Here is a 19,692-nt window from a genome sequence, read left to right on the forward strand (position 1 = left end):
GGTCAACCAGACAGGAAGTAGAGGCGGAGTAATGAGAATAGGATAAGGCTAGGGAGGAGAGAAGTTCCTCAGCCACTCCTGCACAGACCACCGAAGAGGCAACATGTAAGCTGCCCCCGCTGGAAAAGGTACTGAGCCATTATGGCTAACATAGATGAAAATAATGGGTTAATATAAGTTATAAGAGTTAACAAGAAGCCTGACCTAATGGGCCAATCAGTTTATAACCTTATGGAGTCCTGTGTGTAATTTCTCTTTGGGATTTGCCGGCTGTTGGGGTACCGGGGGGGACGGAAACCCCAACAAGCCGGCCCTCATACTACACTCTCCCATGCATCCTCACCAACACTTGCTCTGTCTGTTCTTTTTCATTTTAGCCATGTTCAGCAGTGAAAATGGTTTTAATTTCATTGTGGAGATGAATGAGTGCTGTTAGAAAGACTTTTGTGTTTATTGATAAACATTCCTATATTCTTCTTTGTTGAATTGTCTTTTCAACTCGTCTTCCTATTTTTTAAGAGCTAGACTGCAGTTTTAAAATGACCCTGGTTTTTTAACAAAGCATTTCTTTTCTAAAGATTAATTCATTTTTGTTTGTATAGGTGTTTTTTTTTTCTGCACGTTTACCTATGCACCGTGTGTCTGCAGCCCAAGGAAGGCCACAGGAGGGCCCTAGATCCTCTGGAACTAGAGTCACAGATGTTTGTTAGCCACCACGTGGGTGCTAGAAACCAAACCCTGGTCTCTGAAACAACAGTTGTGCTCTTAATTACTGACTCGCTGCTCCAGCCCTAACTAGAGCATCCCTTCATATGAGCTAGAAATAAGTCATCTGCCAGATACACTTTTGAGAGTATTTTCTCCCAATCTGTGCCTTACACTTCTGTTTTATTGTGTTTTATTGAGAGGTGAAGTTCTTAATATTCATAAATAAGACTATATCAGCTTTTCTTTATGACAAGAAGTCTTTGTGTTCCTTGAACATTACAGAGATGCTGCCAATGTTTCATTCTCAGGAGTTTCCTAGAGTATTAAGCAATTTAGTTCATACCTATCCGTCATCTCAAATATTTATACATCATGTATTATAGTAGTTAAGGTTTGTTTTTTTCTATATAGATTTCTCCATATTACAATAACATTTGTTGGGAGAAAAGTGTCTTTCTCTATTAAATCAGATTGGTAACTTGCCAAAATTCAATCAGCATTTTAAAAATGCATGTGGCTTATATTTTTCTTATTTTTGGTCTCAACCCACTTCAACTGATCCATCTATATTTTTAACAAAATTACTTTTATTATGTGTCATTTTAATAAAAGAGTAATTTTGAAATCAGCATAAGAACACTATTATTTTCAAGATTATACTCTAAGTTTTATGTATTTTTATATAAATTTTAGATTCAACTGGCAAGTTTCTGCCAAACTAAGAAAGAGCCTGCTTAGAATTTAAATGAGTTCGCCTTGCATATATACCTCGGTGTAGGAAACACAGTATGTTAAAGATATTCAGTCTTACAGTTCATGGACCCATAGATACAAAAATAATTTTCTTGTTTTATTGCAAACTAGATCTAATACATGTAAAAACAAGCCATTTTTGTATCCCTTTGTTCAATTAATTTTTGCTTTATGTTGCTTTGAAACTCTGCTATTACATTATATATTATCATATATAATGTATATTAGAGTTGTTGGATTTTCTTAGATAATTAATTAATCTTTTTATCATTATGAAATGGCCTAATCTTTGCTATTCTTTGATTTGAAGACTCTTTTCTTTTTTCTTCTTAAAGATTAATTTTATTTGTGATCACTTGTGTGTAAGTGTGGGTATGCCCACATGTGAGTACTGGAGCCTGTGACATCAGAGAGGGTTTCAGAGCCTCCAGAACAGGAGTTAGAGGCATTGTGAGTCACAACTTGGCTACTGGGAGCTGGGTTGTATCCTCTGAAAGAGTGCTACACTTTAACCTATAAATCATCTCTCCAGCCCTTTGGACACTCTTTTCTTAGGCATTAGTAGCAGACGGATGAAACTATATTACACATACCTGTTTTATTGCATTTTCCCATCCTCTATTTTCAACATCTTTGTATTTGCATTTTGAGTCTTCTAAACTGTGTTTTAGGCCTTAAAATTTTAAAGTATCATCTTCCTTTTAACATAGCATTTTGTTTGGAGTTGACACAATTGCTAAAATGTTGGAAGTTTAAATCTATCATTTGCCATTGGTTTTGCAGTTTTCTTATTTCTTTCCTTCATCATTTTTTGAGCATGTTTAAAGTTTTTGCTCTGTTTCCTCTTTGTTATCACTGTGTTTTGCAGCTTCCCCTGAGACCGAAATTGGCAGTCTCAATCTGTCAGGCCGTGCAGATTTACTGCCCCGCTGTTCCACGTATAACCTGCGCTGAAGTTACCAGACCTTTTACTGCAACAGATGTCTTAAGTCCCAAATGCACTTTAAATATTTCTTAAGTTAAATATCTTTTAGAGAAATGAAGAAAAGACAGATTTTGTGTTTAAATACATCTTTAAAACTTTCTTGACTTCCTTCCGTTCCATCCAGATTTCTGTTTTGTGTCATTTCCTCTTAAGCTGAAGCGCTTCCCATGACACTTCTCCCAGCACAAAGGCACCGACCATACAGTTGCTCTGTTTCTGATTATCTAACGACGTTCTGTGTGCTTTTCTTTTTAACAACTTGTCTCTTTAAAGTTTTTCTTTGAACTAAAATGCATATTCCATACAACATTAACTGCGGCTAAGGGCACAGTTCAGTTTCATTAAACACATTTGGAATGTTGTGCAACCATCACCACTATTAATTTTCCAAACATTTTTAGCACATCTTAACTCCCTCCATAAGCAAACAATAAGCTATGACTTTCTATCCCATCACCCCTCTCAACCCTTGGTAACCTCAACCTGTTTCTCTGTTCTAGAGATCTCCTATGTGTAGAACCATACACCCGTTGCTTTCATTTGAGTTACTTTGCTAAGTATGTTTTTGAGTTGCATCCATATTATAAATTTACTAGTCCTTTTTATATGACTAAATGGAGCCACATTTTGTTGACTGTATTGGTTATATTGACTAACATGTGTTGGTGTATTATGCAACCCCAAGATTTAGGAGGCAGACGCAAGCAGATCTCTATGAGTTCAAGTCCAGTTGGATCTATGCCGCAAGTTCCAGATCATCCAAGAATACATAGGGAGTCTTGTCTGCTACAAGAATTGTATGACTAAGTCATATATCATACTTTGCTTATCCATCCATCACTTGACAGACATTTGAGCTGTCCTCTCCTTTATGCTATTAGAGCAGTGGAATTAGTACAAGGTATGAATATTTGCTGAAGTTCCCTTCTCAGTTTTAGAGGTTATGTGCATTTCCTAGTTAATTTTCTTATTATTGGCAAAATAGCTAGCAAAGACAACCTAAGGATGGGAGGAGTGGTTTAGTTTTGGTTCACAGTTTGAGGAGATGAGGTCCAACATGGTGAGGGAGACACAATCACAGGTGCAAGAGGTGGCCGGTCACCGTGTGTCCTCAGTCAGGAAGCACAGATCAATGCTGACTTTCTCTTTTTCATGTTGTTCTGTCTGGTACTGCCACCTGCATGCTGGGGCAGCTGCATCAAAAGACAGTCCAGCTCATCCTCTCTGGAAACACCCTTACGCTCTCACCCTCAAGTGTGTCTACTTGGCGATTAGACATCTGGTCAAGTGTCCAGTTGAGAATGACCATGATTGCATCTAAGAAAAAACTGCTGGATCATGTGATGGCTCAAAGCCTAGCTCTTGCAGGAAATGCTAGGCAGATCCCGCTAGCCGCTCCCACTTCACACTACTGCCAACAATATTATGAGGGCTTGATTTATTAATATTCTTGCCCACACTTAATTTTCTTTATTTTGCTTATTAAGAGGATAGTCATCCTAATAGTTGGGAAGTGCTGTCTAGTACTTTGGCTTGTGTCGGCTAAATCACCAATGATACTGAAAGTCTTGTGCCTCTCCACCAGTTGCCTCTCCCTCTTCTTGGGAAGATGTCTTTTTAAGTCCTTTGTCCATTTAAAAAAATCAATTGTCTCTCTTTTGTTGAGTTGTAAGACAGATGATAGATCAACCAATTGGTTGATCAGTCAACGCATGGACGGATAGGTAGATATTCTGGACTTTAAACCCTCCCTAACTTCTGGTGGCTACCACTCTGGAAAGGCAATGGAACCTGTTTGAGGTAAATCCTTTCTGGAGGAATTACTTCCCTGTGGGTGAGCTTTAAAATACTGTAACCTTTCCCCACTTCTTGCTCCTCCCTCTCTCCAGCTCCCCACTTCCCATGTGGATAAAAATGTGACCAGCCAGCTTCTTGCTCCTGCTACTGTGCTCTCCCTGCCATGAGGGACTTTATTGCTCTGGAACCTGCAGCTGAAATAAATCATTTCTCCCTCAATTAGCTTCTGTTGGAGTATTTATGACAGCAAGAGGAAACTAACAAATACACTGCCCCGTCTTCCTCACACGCCCCGGGATTACTCAAATCCAGCCTCCTTGTCCCTCCTCATATGTGTCGAAGCTTGTTTCATCTGGATTTTTGCAGGCGCTCTTCTCCATACCAACTTCTGTCTTTCAGGTTATATAATGACTTGTTTTCTCACTTTCTTAGAAATTTTATTGAAACTGAACATCAACTGAGAGCCCTTTACTACGTCTGAAAGCAGTCCTCACACAAGTGTCTTGTTACCTTTTCATATCTACCTCTTACCACTCCTTGATATTACATTATGAATTCAGGACTCACTCAGTGTTCTCAGAATCAGAACATCAGCTCCCAAGAACAGGAGAGCTCTATTACTGCTGTATTTCTAGTTCCTGTAGGAAAGAACTCAGTGAGATTTGCTGGTTGTGTGAACATCCTAGGAAACAAAGTCTTCCTGTGGCTTAATTATCTCACTGTCAACTAAGGTGATGAAATCTAACACACAAGAGTTTCCAGAGATTCCTACTCTTGCCAAATAGAATTTTGCTATATTTTATGTTACCCATTACTGAACCATGCAGAGGGCACCCAGGAGGATGAACTGATTTACCCTGAAGCGTGTGAATTAATTTTTTGTTGTTGTCTGCATAGAAACAAACACGAAGTATAACTTCCGTGAACTTCTTGTTTAGCTCCGTGCCCTTCAGATGACAGGCACGAGACATTTTCCGCTTTCTCAGTTCATGTTGAACTTCTTGTTCACAGAAGTGCTGAACTCATGCTCAAGCCTGCCCACTAAGCATTAGTGGGGGAGCAGCCAGATCTGTGGGGTTAGCATGAGACATCCAGACATCCATGAATTAGACCTTCAATAGCCCCCTGGGAAAGTCTATAAAATGCTTCATGGAGTCTGAATCATTATACACAACCCTTTCTTTGAAACTATATTTTTTTTTACATCATTTACACAGTTTTGACAGTTATCTTGAAAAACTTCCCGGGGTACCTAGCTTATTTTTGTCGACATACCTGATAACATAAACAACAATGTAAGTTAACATCATGAAGACAATCATGCATCATGTGCGACCACTGTAAATGTTAGCACTTGTTTCATGATAATTTCGGCAATGCTTAGGTCATTTGTTTCTCAGAGTAAACTGTTTTTTGTTTGTTTGTATTTTTGTTGTTGTTGTTTTTTGTATAGTCGAGTGCTCTTCTTCAAAGCAGGCAACTGGACTTACAGGGTCAGTGAAGGACGACTCTCGTGTGCTACAGGGAGGGGACAACTTGTTTTCTCCTGGGTGTGAGAGAGATTTAAATCCATAGTTCCCATGTTTTGAAAATGTACTACCTTGAGAGTCAGAAAGCTGTACAAGCAAATCATAATCCTGCATTTCCCCTCTGTCACTGATGCTTTGTCTAGACTTACTGTGTTAGCTTAATTCGTGGTCTTCAAACATTAACATTTATTTTTTGACAGTAACAATGATATATAACCATAGCAGAAAAGTGTGGAAAGAATCATAAAAGGCAAACATAATTTAAGACTTTGTGACTAACTTGACCTCACCACTGCTATTCCCTTATCCGTATGGGCATCTTTATGCACTAAAAATAACTTTATATACTATATTTTACCCAACATGGACAGCCTTTTGTTGCCAGGAAGTGGTGGAACATGCCTTTAATCCTAGTACTCAGGAGGCAGAGGCAGTCAGATCTCTGTGAACTTGAGGTCAGGCTGGTCAACAGAGTGAATTCCAAGACAGCCAGAGCTGATACACAGAGAAACCCTGTCTCAAAAAACAAAAACAAAAACAAAACAAAAGAAGAAAAAAAACAGCCTTTTCTTATACTAATTGGAAAGTGTCTGCATTTAATATCCCACAAATATTTAAAACATAACATAATTGTACTGTCCTCTAATAATTAACAGATTTTCCTAAATTTCAGATATTCTGATTAATATTAAAAATTTTATGCCTAATTTGTTATCAATAATCTTTTATTAAGTATGAACACATTACAGTATTGGGAGAAGATTCATATGGTAGAACGCTGGCCGCACAGCGTGAAGTCTAGAGTTCAGCCCACAGCACACAGGACAAAAGCCAGACCTGGAGGCTTGTGCGTGTAACTCTAGTGTTGGGGAGTGGGTGGAGGCATGCCACCAACCAGCCTGCCTCCTTGGCTAGTTCCAGCCACTGAGGGGCACAACTTGTCTCAAGTAAACAAGCTGGACTGCTCCCAGAGAACAATACAGCTGACCTCCTGTGTCCACCTGCACAGGCACATGCCTGCCTGTGTATCCGTACACATGAATTTGCATAGACAATTGGTCGGTTAACTCATTTAGAGAGGTAGCATTTTGTTACACATTCCCCAGCTTCTTCTCTGGGCCAAGTGTGATAAGTTCTCCCGATTAAGGCAGAGGCCTCGTCTCATCTCTGTTGCCATGGCATTCCTGAACATTCCTTTGTAAATGTGATGACTAGCAATGATGCCCTCATCACACTTCACTTTGACTGTGCTAATAACAGTGTATAAAATTTTTGTAATTTATTGTTTATTTCTTTTCTGTAATTAATACGTTTCTCTACCTGTTTTGCTACTAGAATTCTTCTTTCTTATGGTTTTATAATGCTAAGGATATTGACCTGTTGCATTTTTTTTTAAAAGGGAAAGTTTTTTTAAAACATTTATCTATTTATTATGTATACAACATTCTGCCTCCATGTATGCCTGCAGGCCAGAAGAGGGCACCAGACCCCATTACAGATGGTTGTGAGCCACCATGTGGTTGCCGGGAATTGAACTCAGGACCTCTGGAAGAGCAGTCAGTGCTCTCAACCTCTGAGCCATGTCTCCAGCCCCTGCATTTTTTTTCTCATATATGTTTCCCACCAATTTGTAACTGTGTGCTATGCTCATTCTTAAGTAAAATAGTGCCTCACTCCATACAGGCGTGAGTCACTGTAACTGGGAATATAAAGTTCTCTCTCCCAACCTAAGTTCTTAACCCCAGACTCAGCTGAATTATCATAAACCATATTAAGTTTTAAATGAAAAGCTGAAAGCGTAGCCTTTAAGTTAATTTTGTGCATCGTTCATTCTCCTTCTTGGTCCCAGAGGGAAATAATGACCTCTGTCCTGACAAAGGAAGTGTTGATTTGAAAGGGGAAACTTTAAGCCTTGCATGGCAAATATCGAGGTGGTGAGACTTTATTTTCAGTTTCTCCTGAGTGGCTCCCACTGTGCTCTCTCTGATTCATAGGATGTGAGTGTGCCTGGGTTCGTGTGTGTGCCTGGGTCTGTCCTGGGTGTGCGCATGTGTAAAAATGTGTACACCTCGGTGTGTGAAGATGGTGTATGTGTGCATGTGTGCACATGTGTTTGGCTGATTACTTAGTGGGAAATGAATGTGACAGGAATCAGAGGCAACTGATCTAAGTGTGAATCATGATATGATCCCCTGCTTAGGAGGATTCATTCAAAAGCAAAACCAAAGACCAAAAAGTCAGAAGTCTCTGATTAACACTGGCAAGGATGATCTTGAAGGGAACTAACTTTACAGTGCCCATCTCTCCCAATCTGTCTATCTTATTGTGTAGATTTTTTTTAAATGTCAATAATTATTGCTTGGCTGTTTTCTGTTAAAATCTCTTAGGAAGCATTGCTCTTTACAAAGTGATCCAAATTAGGTACTGACTCTTGCATCTTACACAAGGAAAGCATCCCAAGGTTTTAACTACTAGGCTTCTGCTTTCTCTGACCCTTGGGGCAAGTCACCATAAAAATACAGCGTGTTTTATTCCCTTCAGTAAAACCTAGACCATGTCAAAGCACTGAGGAGGACAAGGAAGTCTGGGGAGGGGAGGGCCACATCAGTCCCTTTGAAGCTTATATTGAGAGGACAAAGAGCTCCCCACTGAGGCCTCTCTGAGGGTCTAGATCAGTGGTTCTCAACCTTCGCAATGCTGTGACCCTTTAATACAGTTCCTCATGCTGTGGTGACCCCCAACGATAAAATTATTTCGTTGCTACTTTCATAACTGCGATTTTGCTACCGTTATGAATCATAATGTAGATTCCTGATATGCAGGATATCTGATATGTGATCCCCTGTGAAAGGGTCGGTTGACCCCAAGGGGTTGCTACCCACAGATTGAGAGCCACTGGTTGAGAAGGTGACCAGGAGCCAGGTGCACGTGACCCAAGGAGGATCCCAAGACGTGAAGATCCTCTTCTGAGGAAACATTTCTCTAAGGAATTACTCAAGGAACACACTTTCTTCTCCGTATACCGCTGACCAGTCACCCTGTAGAGACAGGAGAGGACTGAGGAGCTGGTGGGATACCGGGCTCCGCATGTTCCTCTGTGCTCAGAACTGCTAACAAAGAATTGGAAGTAACCACCAGGGGGTTGGGAGGGGGAAGAACTCACCTTCATTCTTTGGTAACAGACTTCTCATAAAAGTCCTGTAACAGACTTTTCATTAAATTAGCTACATGCTAATGCAGTGATTCTGAAGTATGTAATTTATTTATTTTTTGTAATTTATTATATAGTATCTGTCACATACATTTCTCTCAACTCGTTTTCGTCTTTTAATATTTCTTTTTATTTGCAATGGTTTTCTATGTGAATTTTTTTCCTTTATTATGGTTTTCACTGTTTAATCTTTTCCTGTGATGAGTCGGATATTTTGAGTGTATTTATGGTTACAGGGTCTGCGCTTGTGCCCCACCGAGAGGAAGGTATGTAGTAAAATACCATCTGGGTTTTGTCGAGCACTGTGTTAACAGCAGAGGATACAGAGAGGAAGGCTGTAAGAAGGGGACGTGGGGGGGCTGTAATTAAGGGGGGTTGGTTACACGCCAGTGACTCTCTAGTCCCTGAGGGCTGCCAGGGTCCAGCGTTCTCTGAAGACAGATAGTATTTTGTGACCAGTGTCATGAAGTCCTTTGCCACACAGTTTAGGGTCCCTCCTGGGAAAAGGCCTCCAATTTGGCAAACCTGCAGATAGACAACTAGGACTGAGGCCACCCAAATCCCCTGGTGATGACTTCTGAGTCTCCCATTAGATGCCTCTGCTTGTGGAGCACAATAATCCAAGGCACAGAAGCAACAGAGGTCAGCGCTGTTAGATGAGAGACCCAAGCCCACAGTGGCCACACATTCTCCAGAGTGACCTCCTACACCCAGCCACACGTCTCTGAAATGATTACGGAGCATTCAGATTGAGGGACAGATGTTTTCTGACTACTGTTGCCATCTTTCCTGATCCTGTTTCTTTCCCCATTTCTCTCTCTCTCCTTTAGCATCCTTACCACGTTGTTGCTCATGGTTTTTTTTTTTCTTCTTCAGATAATATAATTACAACACTTCTCCCTTGCCTTACTCCTTTCAATCACTCCCAAGTGCCCCTTCCCAACCTCCTTCAAAATCCACGGCCTCTTCTTTCATGAACTTATATTGCATGTATACACGCATATACATATATATTCCTAAATGCAACCATAGTATTTTGAGTTAGTAATCTTGATTTCTTCTCTCTCTCTCTCTCCTCCTTTCCCCTGTCCCCAAGTCACAGCTAATATTACTTTTCCTTTCCTAATTTTCTCTCCTTGCTTGTTTTATCTTGGTTCTTACCCTGTGAGTTCTATATAATATTCTAACTGTATTGCTAGTGTTTATGCTCTTGAACCACCAAAACATCAAACCTCTTTGCCCATCATTGGGTGGCAGCTTTGACCACGCCAAGCACAGCTCAAAGGCAAATGCGAGTCCTTCCCATTGTCTCTTAATGAGAAAAATAATCTCAGCACTTGATCTTACTTACGTTTTAAATGAAAACTTCTGGTTTGGGATAATAGGTTTAGTCCTGCTCTGTGAAGAGGACCCCCTGACAAATTAATCACATTCTGCCTGAATGCTATGTGGCAATTATATGATGTATGCAATCATTGCTACACAGTTCAAGACTTTTCTAAGTAATCAAAATATCCATTGACTCCAACAATGTCAAGTGTTTTCTTGACTGAGTCCATTATTTGGCCACCTTCCTCCTGCAGTGGTCATATCTCCACCATCCCAGGCAATCCTCCTCCTTCTCCCCTCGTGTTTTTCACTTGGTCCACTTACACATATTGTAATTGGTTTCTGCTTGGCATACGTGTTCTCCTCTCCTTAAAAATAATCATGACAAGTTTTTTTTTCTTTTTAGTAAATTTTATTAAATTATAAAAGTTTCCATTTCCGCCCCCCCTCCCAACACCCTCCCACTCCCTCCACTCCCCCTCCTCCTCCCTCTTCGTCCCCCAGGGCAGTCAGGGTTTCCTGCCCTGTGGGAAGTTCCAGTTCCTTCCCCCTCCCTCCAGGTCCAGGAAGGTGAGTGTCCAAACAGACTGGATCCCCAAAATCCAGTATATGTAGAGGAAACAGGTCCCAGTGTCATAGTCAATGGCTTTTCAGAAAGACTTCGGGCCAGCCACAGTCATAGAATCCGGCCAAATTCCGAGAATCTGGTTAGATCACGTCCTCGTTCAGTCCCAGTCCAACTGGCCTTGGTATACTCTCATCAGATCCGTTCCCTTGTATCAGTGGGTGATAGCATCCCTCGCAGTACTGATTTCGTTTTTCATGTTCTTCCTCCTTCTGCTCCTCATTTGGACCTCGGGGGGCTCAGTCCGGTGCTCCAATGTGGGTCTCCGACTGTATCGCCGTCCTTCGCCAGATGAAGGATCTATGGTGATAAGCAAAATATACATCAGTATGGTCATGGGCCACGGCCGATTCAGGCACCCTCTCCTCTGTCCAGAGAGCAATCTGGGGGATCTCTCCTTGGACCTGGGATCCCATATATAATCAAGTCTCCTGTAAACCCTAAAATGGCTCCCTTAGTTGAAATATTTTCTTCCCTGATCCCATATTCATCCATCCTCCCCCCCCATCCCAGGCCACCAAGCTTTCCCCGTTCCTCCCCTACTCCCTTCTCTCTAACCCTCTCCCCTTCCATCGACCCTCCCACCCCCCCATGCACCCGAGGTTACCTGGGACTCTTGCCATGACAAGTTTTGTAAGGAAGGAGCCTCCATCCCAGCTCTTTCCCCTTCTTCAGTGTGCAAATGTGTCTTCTTTTATCCACAGGAACCAAATAAAACCTAAGCTTCTTCCCACTCTTTTTAAGACTTATGCTTGGCCCCTTGATGTCACCAAAAGTTCCCACAGAATGTCAATCAGGACCCCCAGTGACAGGATTACATAGAGATGACAGTGGCTTTTGTTTTACCCTTTGGTTACCCATTTGGCTCCATCTGGTGTGCTAACAGGCTCCACACTCTGCCTCAGAGGAGGTTTGTGACTGATGGGGAGTTTTCTTTGCAACTTCCTCCACCAAATCTCCCAACAGATACTGCAAATCTAAATTAGACCCACATGTGTGTCTTATGTGGTTCACGTAGGCATTTTGCAAACACGAGCAGAAGAGCTGGCGAGATGGCTCAGTGTGTAAAGGCGCCTGCTCCTAATTCTTGTGTCCTGAGCTCAATCTCTGAGACCCATATGGTATAAGGAGAGAGCCAACTATCTTAAGCTGTCCTTTGACCTCTATCTGCCTTGGCCTGCTTAAGTACATACACAAAGATAAAATAGATAAGTAAAATGCAATCTTTAAAATTATTTGAGCAGATATTTAATAATTTAACACACTTTTCCTGAGCTTATGACTTCTCATGAGTCACATTGATCTGCAGGTTTCCACGTAACCACCACTGGCCAAAGTTGAGAAGGAACTTCAGTCTTAAGTGGGTCCTAGGATCTATGTATGTCTGGGTGAGTGTAGACCGTGTGTGTGTGTGTGTGTGTGTGTGTGTGTACACGTACGTGTGCACGTGTGCATGTGCATGTATGCATACATGTGCCTGTACCCTTTAAGGCTAGAAAAAGAGGTCAGATTCTCCTGAAGCTGGGTGACAAGCAGTTATGGGCAGCCTGAGGTAGGGCTGGGTTCTCTGCAAGAGTGAAATATGTTCTTAACCATTGAGCCATCTCTCCATCTCTATCCAACTGTTTGGTTTGCTTGTTTGTTATCTTGCTTGTTTGCTTGAAACAGATTTTTTTGCTTCATAACCCAGGCTTGCCCAGAGCAACTGGGCTGTCAAAGAAATCCCCTGCCTCAATCCCCATGTGCTGGGATTACCGATGTGAACCAATTCACTCTTTCAAACTTTACAGTTGTGAAATATAACATATAAATAAAAACATAAAAAAGAAATGCACAGAGTGTAGTAAGTGCTTACAAAAGCAAAAAGTCAAACACTTACAAAGTAGTCGAGGCCCTGCCAGTGCAAACAGTGCCATGCACACGCTGTTCCTTCCAGAGCATTGCCATCCTTCCCACTGAATGCAGTTCCTTGGCTTTCTTTATACTCTTACCTATTAAAACATTATAGCCTATTGCTGCCTCTAATTGGACTGAATTTTATATAATGGCCATTTGATGTTTGCAAGTAAGGTAGCCATAGGAATGTCCTCATAGAATTTCTTTCTTAAGGTTGAATTTAAAGAAATCATTTTAGATATAACATCTCCCCATTCCCAACAATCAAACAAATGCAGAACCCAATGTAATAAATTAATTTTTTTTAAAATGACAACCAAGAGAAGTTAAAATTCTTGAGAACACACTATTGTACATAGCAATTCAGTCTCAATTCTTAACATCATACCCACCCCAGAAGCCTATCAAGGAATAGAAAAGGCTCTCAGAGAATTTAATTAATACTTCCAAGTACTTGGAGACATAACTGAGTGAGCATCTGCCTCCCTTTTGATTAGGGAATAGCGGGGAAAGCAGTTAGGATAACTAGGTGGAATGGGAATAAACATTAGCAAACCACCATAGATCATTTGAGTCTATGCAACAAAATCCCATAAACTAGCAGCTTACATAGAAGAGACATATATTTCTAACAGTTCTGAAGGCTGGGACGTCTAAGGTCAAAATCCCATATCTGCTAGGGCCAACTTTCTAATCAACACATAGTACCTATTGACTCTGCCCTCACATGGCAGAAGAGGTAAGGGTTTCCACAGAATACTTTATACAATTCCATTCATGATTTGCCCTCATGACCTAGTCATCTCCCAAGAGCCTCACTTCATGCTCCTATTACCCTGTGGGTTATGGTTGCAGTATATGAACTTAGTAGAACTCAAACGTTCAGACCACAGTTATAACTAAGAACTTCATGAACACTTCCCCAGCCCTTGTGAGCGAATGCAAGCCAATCGTGCCCATCCCATTCTTCTTAAACATGCCGGTGATATTTTAAAGCTGGGTTATTTGTGATATAGGTGGGTCTTCTGTATTTCTGTTGCTTTCATTGGTTAATTAATAAAGAAACTGCTTGGCCTGATAGGTCAGAACAGGTGGGTGGAGTAGACAGAACAGAATGCTGGGAAGAAGGCAATGAGGCAGACTCGCCATGTTTCTCCTGCCCAAGATGGCTGCAGGTTAGAATCTTCCCAGTAAGCCACGAGCTCATGGTGACATACAGATTATTAGAAATGGGTTAATTAATATGTGAGAGTTGGCTAATAAGGGGCTGAAGGCAATGGGCCAGGCAGTGTTTAAATGAATACAGTTTCCGTGTAATTATTTTGGGTAAAGCTAGCCGGACAGGCGGTGGGAAGCGGCCCGCCATTCCTTTTACATATTTGATATCATCCTGAGCAATAAGAAGCAAAGGAGGAAACTTAGGGAGGAATTAATTAAGCCTGTAATAGATGATTAGATCTATGTAAGATGGTGAGGCCTTGTAGATATGGTAATGTAGGAAGCTATTCCTGTTCCCGTGCCGGAGGTGAGAGCCGAGAAAGTGACATGAGAAAGCAGTCAGGACCACCCAGCAGGAACCAGACCACGGTGGGGCCCATCTATTCCGGTACTAGAAAGCCAGCCACACTGAGGCTCACCCAAGGCATTTCTTGAGGCTGAGACAGAAAAGGAAATAAAATGTATGACTTCTTTCTTTTTTTCTGCCCTCTCTTCTGTGACCCTGGCTTCTACTGTAAATGCGGCTAGAAGCTCGTTGTCAAGGGAGCCTGGAACATGAACCCTCCAGGAATCTGAACTTGTGAACTATAAGCAAAGAGGAGAGAAGTAAAGATTAGATTTAAGGGTGAATGGGTGGAAACCCGGTATAAGGAAGATGAAAATTATATACTTGGAACTTTCCACATTCCACACCACTGGGGGTTGTTTACGGGGAAGACGGCTGTTCTAGTGGCAAGTGTTTATATACAACTTGACCATTTCTCAAAGCGTGCGGTGGCAAACGGGTAACAAGTTAAACACGACTTTGTCCAATTCTCCTCTTCTTAAAGGGATGCAGTTTCAGAAAACTGAAACTTCCACATCGTATGCAATTCAGTTTCCCGATTTGGACTGGTAATGTGTGCATTCGGATTCTCCGTTCTCTACTGGTGTGCTTTTGGGCACTAAAATCTTCTTCAGCTAGATTTGGTGGTGCACATCTTTAATACCAGCACTGACGGAGGTCGGCAGATCTCTATGAGTCTGAAACCAGCTTTTCTGCAGTGAGAGTTCCAGGCCACCTCGGGCTACATAGTGAGAACTGTTCTCAAAAACTAAAAGTTCTTTTCAGTGGCAGAGATTTGACCACTCAAATTGTACAGAAAAATCTAATGATAGGAGTCTTTATCAAACTACGAAAGAAAATAACCACGTAGTCCATCTTCTCCGCTGTTGAATGGGAGCTCCGAGAGCTTGGTTGGTCCGCTAATGGGAACAGGAAGCTCATGTTGCTGTTCTGCGCATGCCTGTGTTATCACGGGGCGATGCCGATGACTCGGCAGTGTGGGAGCTCACAGAACTGATGGAGTGACCCCCAACAACATGTGCGTTATCCAGAACTGTAAGAAACGACGAGCCATAAACATAAGATAAAGCGTGCTAACCGTTAGGATTACGATAGTTCTTTGTTCCCAGATACTCTGGTCATGTGTGAGAAAGAATATAAACAGTTATCTAGCTTGAAGGTTTAATTAGCCGAATGAAGACAAACTGTGGGTGCTGGCCTGGCGACAGCCCAATGAGTCAACCCATATGTTTTCTGTCACTGGGCTATGAGCCTATAAACAGACTGTCTGTGGGGGAAAACTCACAGATGACTGATAAACGAATCTTGACAGTGGCCTATGATCAGAATTGGCAATAACTGAGGAAAATATTGACATTGATAAAAAACTAGTTGAGCAGCCTAGGAGTCCTCCTGGACCAGGGAAATTTTAAGTTGATCACTTTTAGATGGGAAAAGAGTAACAACTGGAAGCAAAAGCTTTTCGGAATGTGTCCAAAGTAAATGCTATAGATGTGCATACGTGTGCGCATGGGTATGAGCGTGTGTGTGTGTGTGTGTGTGTGTGTGTGTGTGTGTGTATGTTCTTGCTGTTTATTAATGATTTTAGAAAGGACGACAGCGAATGGTGAATATTCACGGACAAAGGAAGGAGAGTGTTCTGTCAACCTACAGCTCCAAAGCCTATTGGTCACATTTGGGCATGAGAACTCTGCCATCTGTCCTGATTTTCTCCGATTCAGGAGATGTCGCACCTTGCCCGGGCCTTCTCAGAGAGCAGGAAAACAGCAGTGACATGTCACCGAGCTTGAATTCCTAAGTCATTAGCGCCATCGGAAAGCTTGTTCTGCAATTGTTCTCGAGACAAGTGGGAGATGACAGCAGACCCGAAATAGCGGCACTGCTCACCCAACTCTTTGTGTCGAAATCCTGCCAGAGAGATGTCTGTTTATTTCAATGAAGCCCTTTCAAGGCTTCAGTTATCAGAGGCACACATTCGTGTGTGTGTGTGTGTGCTGGAACCGTGGCATCTGTCCCTGACGACTGAGCTATCACTTGAGAAGGGCAATATATATACTTGTTTACCAAGTGGGAAGTTTTCTCCATTCAGTAGACATTGTTGAGCGTTTTCTACATGGCGAACTCTTTGCAAGTCACAGGGAATACAAAGATGCATGAGCTATTCTAGGTGGAGCTCTTGAGTTAGGAGGAAAGTGACAGATGAACAGATAAGCTATCGCACGATGAAATTCATGTGACACATGGAACACAGTGCTCCGCTAGTCACCCAGACAGATGGACTTCACCTGCAACTTCAAGGAATGACTTTATGTGAGGGTGGAATAGAAACGCGGCTTAAAGATATTTCCGAAAGATTTGAAAAAAAAATCAAAGAAATTGGAGGAGAAAGGAATGTTTATAGGACTGCCTGTGGTTACAGTTTCATGAGTATACTTATCTACAAACTCATCAGCTTGAATACATTAAACACGTAAAGTTTTTTGTATGTCAGTCAAATAGAGCCAGACGGGAGGCTGGAGAGATGGCTCAGTGGTTAAGAACACTTACTGTTCTTGCAGACGACCTGGGTTCGGTTCCCAGAAACCAAAGCGGTGGTGGCTAGCAGAGGGTTCACCACCTTCTGGCTTCCGAGGGTACTGGATGTACACATGGGACACTTACATACATGCGGGCTAAACATACATACACATAAAATAAAAAGACAATCTTAAAAAAAAGCCAGCTAGACGGTGCTTAAAGGCATGATACAGACTGTAAATAAAAAGATATTTTGCAATTAGCCTGTGACAGAGAGAAGGGGAGGGTTCTTGATAAGACTATCGGGAAAGGAGATTCAAAGAGAAGCCTAGGTCTGGGCTGTAAAGTACTTTAGAGGTCAGGTGACAACAATGGGTTACTTTCCCCGAAGGGAGCCGAAAACCAACTGAGATTTATAAAGATAAAAACACAAACTTGGATTTATGGTTAAGCATGTAAATTCAGTCCATGGTAGGAAAATAGGAATTTAGTGGGGGAGAAAAACCATTAACCTTGAAAACAGTTGGTCCCGGTAGCTGTAAAGCAATGTACTTACAGACAGAGTTATATTCGGCAAACCCAGGACAGAGAAGTCAACAATTGCTATTGAGCACAAACAGAAGTAACACAGTGCCCATGTTCATGACATACTGTACCTCCTTTACAGCCTAGCTTTTCTCAAGCCTCTATTTTAAATCAGGCCTCAGGTTGCCTGCTTAGATTGTATAGCTCTGATTAAGTTGGGAGAAACAACGCTGGCAGACAAAGATGCAGAGATGCCCTTGCTGTACTACCGAGAAATGTTCTTCCCAAACTGTACCACAGCATCACATTCAAGCTTAATACGTGGAGAACAAGTCAAAGATGTTACCTTGAAAGATGAGCCTGGGGGGTGGGGGTGAAAGAACAGCTGAGATCCAGTGCCCAGGATGGGGGATGAAGGTCACTGCTCAAATAAACAGAGGTAATGGCTACCCACACTCTGATGAGATGCTGACGGTGGGAGCGTGACCTCTGGAACTATTGAAGAATAATAGGTTTTTTTTTTCTTTTTTAAAAATAAAACAGCAACGACAGTGAACGTGCTTATGGACTTGGTTTATTTAACTTTCTTATAAATCATCTCAGCTTCACTTGAGGAAGTGTTAGTGCTGTTTAGTCCCCTCCCCAATAGGAACCAAGCTGCTGAGGAACAGAACCTGCCCCTCACCCCACCACACAACCCTATTGCTAAGCCAGTGTGGATTCAGAAATCAGAGCTGGGCATGGATCCTCGGTTAAGCCACGACGCGTGCCTGTGGAAAACTTAAACTCCCAGCCCTGCCACCGTGGTCACTTTGTTCATGGACCAGTGGGCAAGAACAGGGATCTCAAGGGCAAGAGAATGACATCACTCACGGAACGGGTCATCATACTACTTATTAGATGAGCTCCTCATCTCCTGGGATCATCCTTCCTTGAGCGTTTACAGGGGGGCACAAGTAGTTTCATATCCTTTGTCTGTTTGGAGAAAACTAGCCATATTCTTCTTCCCCACATGTCCTTCTCACAAAGTTTCTCAGCGTACTCCTAAGTTCCCAGCTACAGCCCAGGAATCAGGAATTGATCACACATCTGGTCCTTTCTCCTTCCAAGCAAAATGTATGAACATGCATTCAGAAGTTCTAATCTCTGTGTGGATTTCCTTCACTTGTGCCCCTCAGGGTTGTCCTAGAGAGGGGCTACAGCTGTGTGCTTGTATCTGTGAGCTGAGCGCTGGCCTTCTTCCCAGTAAATGGAACATAGCACACGCCTCTTGAGGCCAAAAGTGCATGCTTGGACACAGAAGGCATTTTTATCAGGAGTAGGAATAAAAGACAATTGGAAAACTTCATATAGCTTATTTGTGCCTTTGCCTTTTCAGGCATGACCACATGTGAGACATGTCCATTTGATGATGGAGTGTTATTGTTAACATCCAACTTAATGACATGGCGAGTTAAACAATATCCAGCTTGTGATAGGCAGCTAAGGTTGCATGGTAGTCTGTTACCAAATATTTCCTCAAAAGCCCAATAGCAAGACAAGAGCGGCCTCTCAAAGAGAAACTAGCCAAATGCAGATGACAGTAGCACCTTGTTCGAGAATCCCAAGAGCCTCTGCTGTGATTTGCCTACAAGTGTCTGCCGGAGACTCTAAACAGCATCTCTGTCTAGCACTGGCACCTCAATATCAGTGAGTCTGCTGGGTCACATGGTACAAGTGGCATAGCAGCCCATACAGCAGCCTGTGTCTACTGAAGAGTCTTCCTCACATTCCCGACCCCACTTAAACTAAGAATAGCGATTCTCAACCTGTGGGTCATGACTCACAGGTATTGCATATCAGATATTTACATGACTATTCAAAACAGGAGCAAAATCACAGCTACCAAGTAGCAGCGAAATGATTTTATGGTTGGGGGGTCACCACAACATGAGGAATTGTATTAAAGGGTTGCAGCATTAGGAAGATTGAGAACCACTGCCTAAGAGCCTTCCAAGTAATTATACATATGGGCCAAAGTCGCACAGTAAATATAAATAAACCCACTAAGTTTTGCAGTTTTTAAAATTTTTTTATCCATTTTACATACCAACCACAATTCTTCCTCCCTTCCCTATCCCCCACCTCCTTCCTCATCTCCCATCCACTCCTCAGAGAGGGTAAGGCCTCCCATGGGGAGTCAACAAAGCCTGGCATAGCAAGTTGAGGCAGGACCAAATTTCCCCCACTCCTCACCATCAAGGCTGAGCACGG

Source organism: Myodes glareolus, chromosome 17, assembly GCF_982192425.1.
Source record: "Myodes glareolus chromosome 17, mMyoGla1.1, whole genome shotgun sequence".
Taxonomy (NCBI): domain Eukaryota; kingdom Metazoa; phylum Chordata; class Mammalia; order Rodentia; family Cricetidae; genus Myodes; species Myodes glareolus.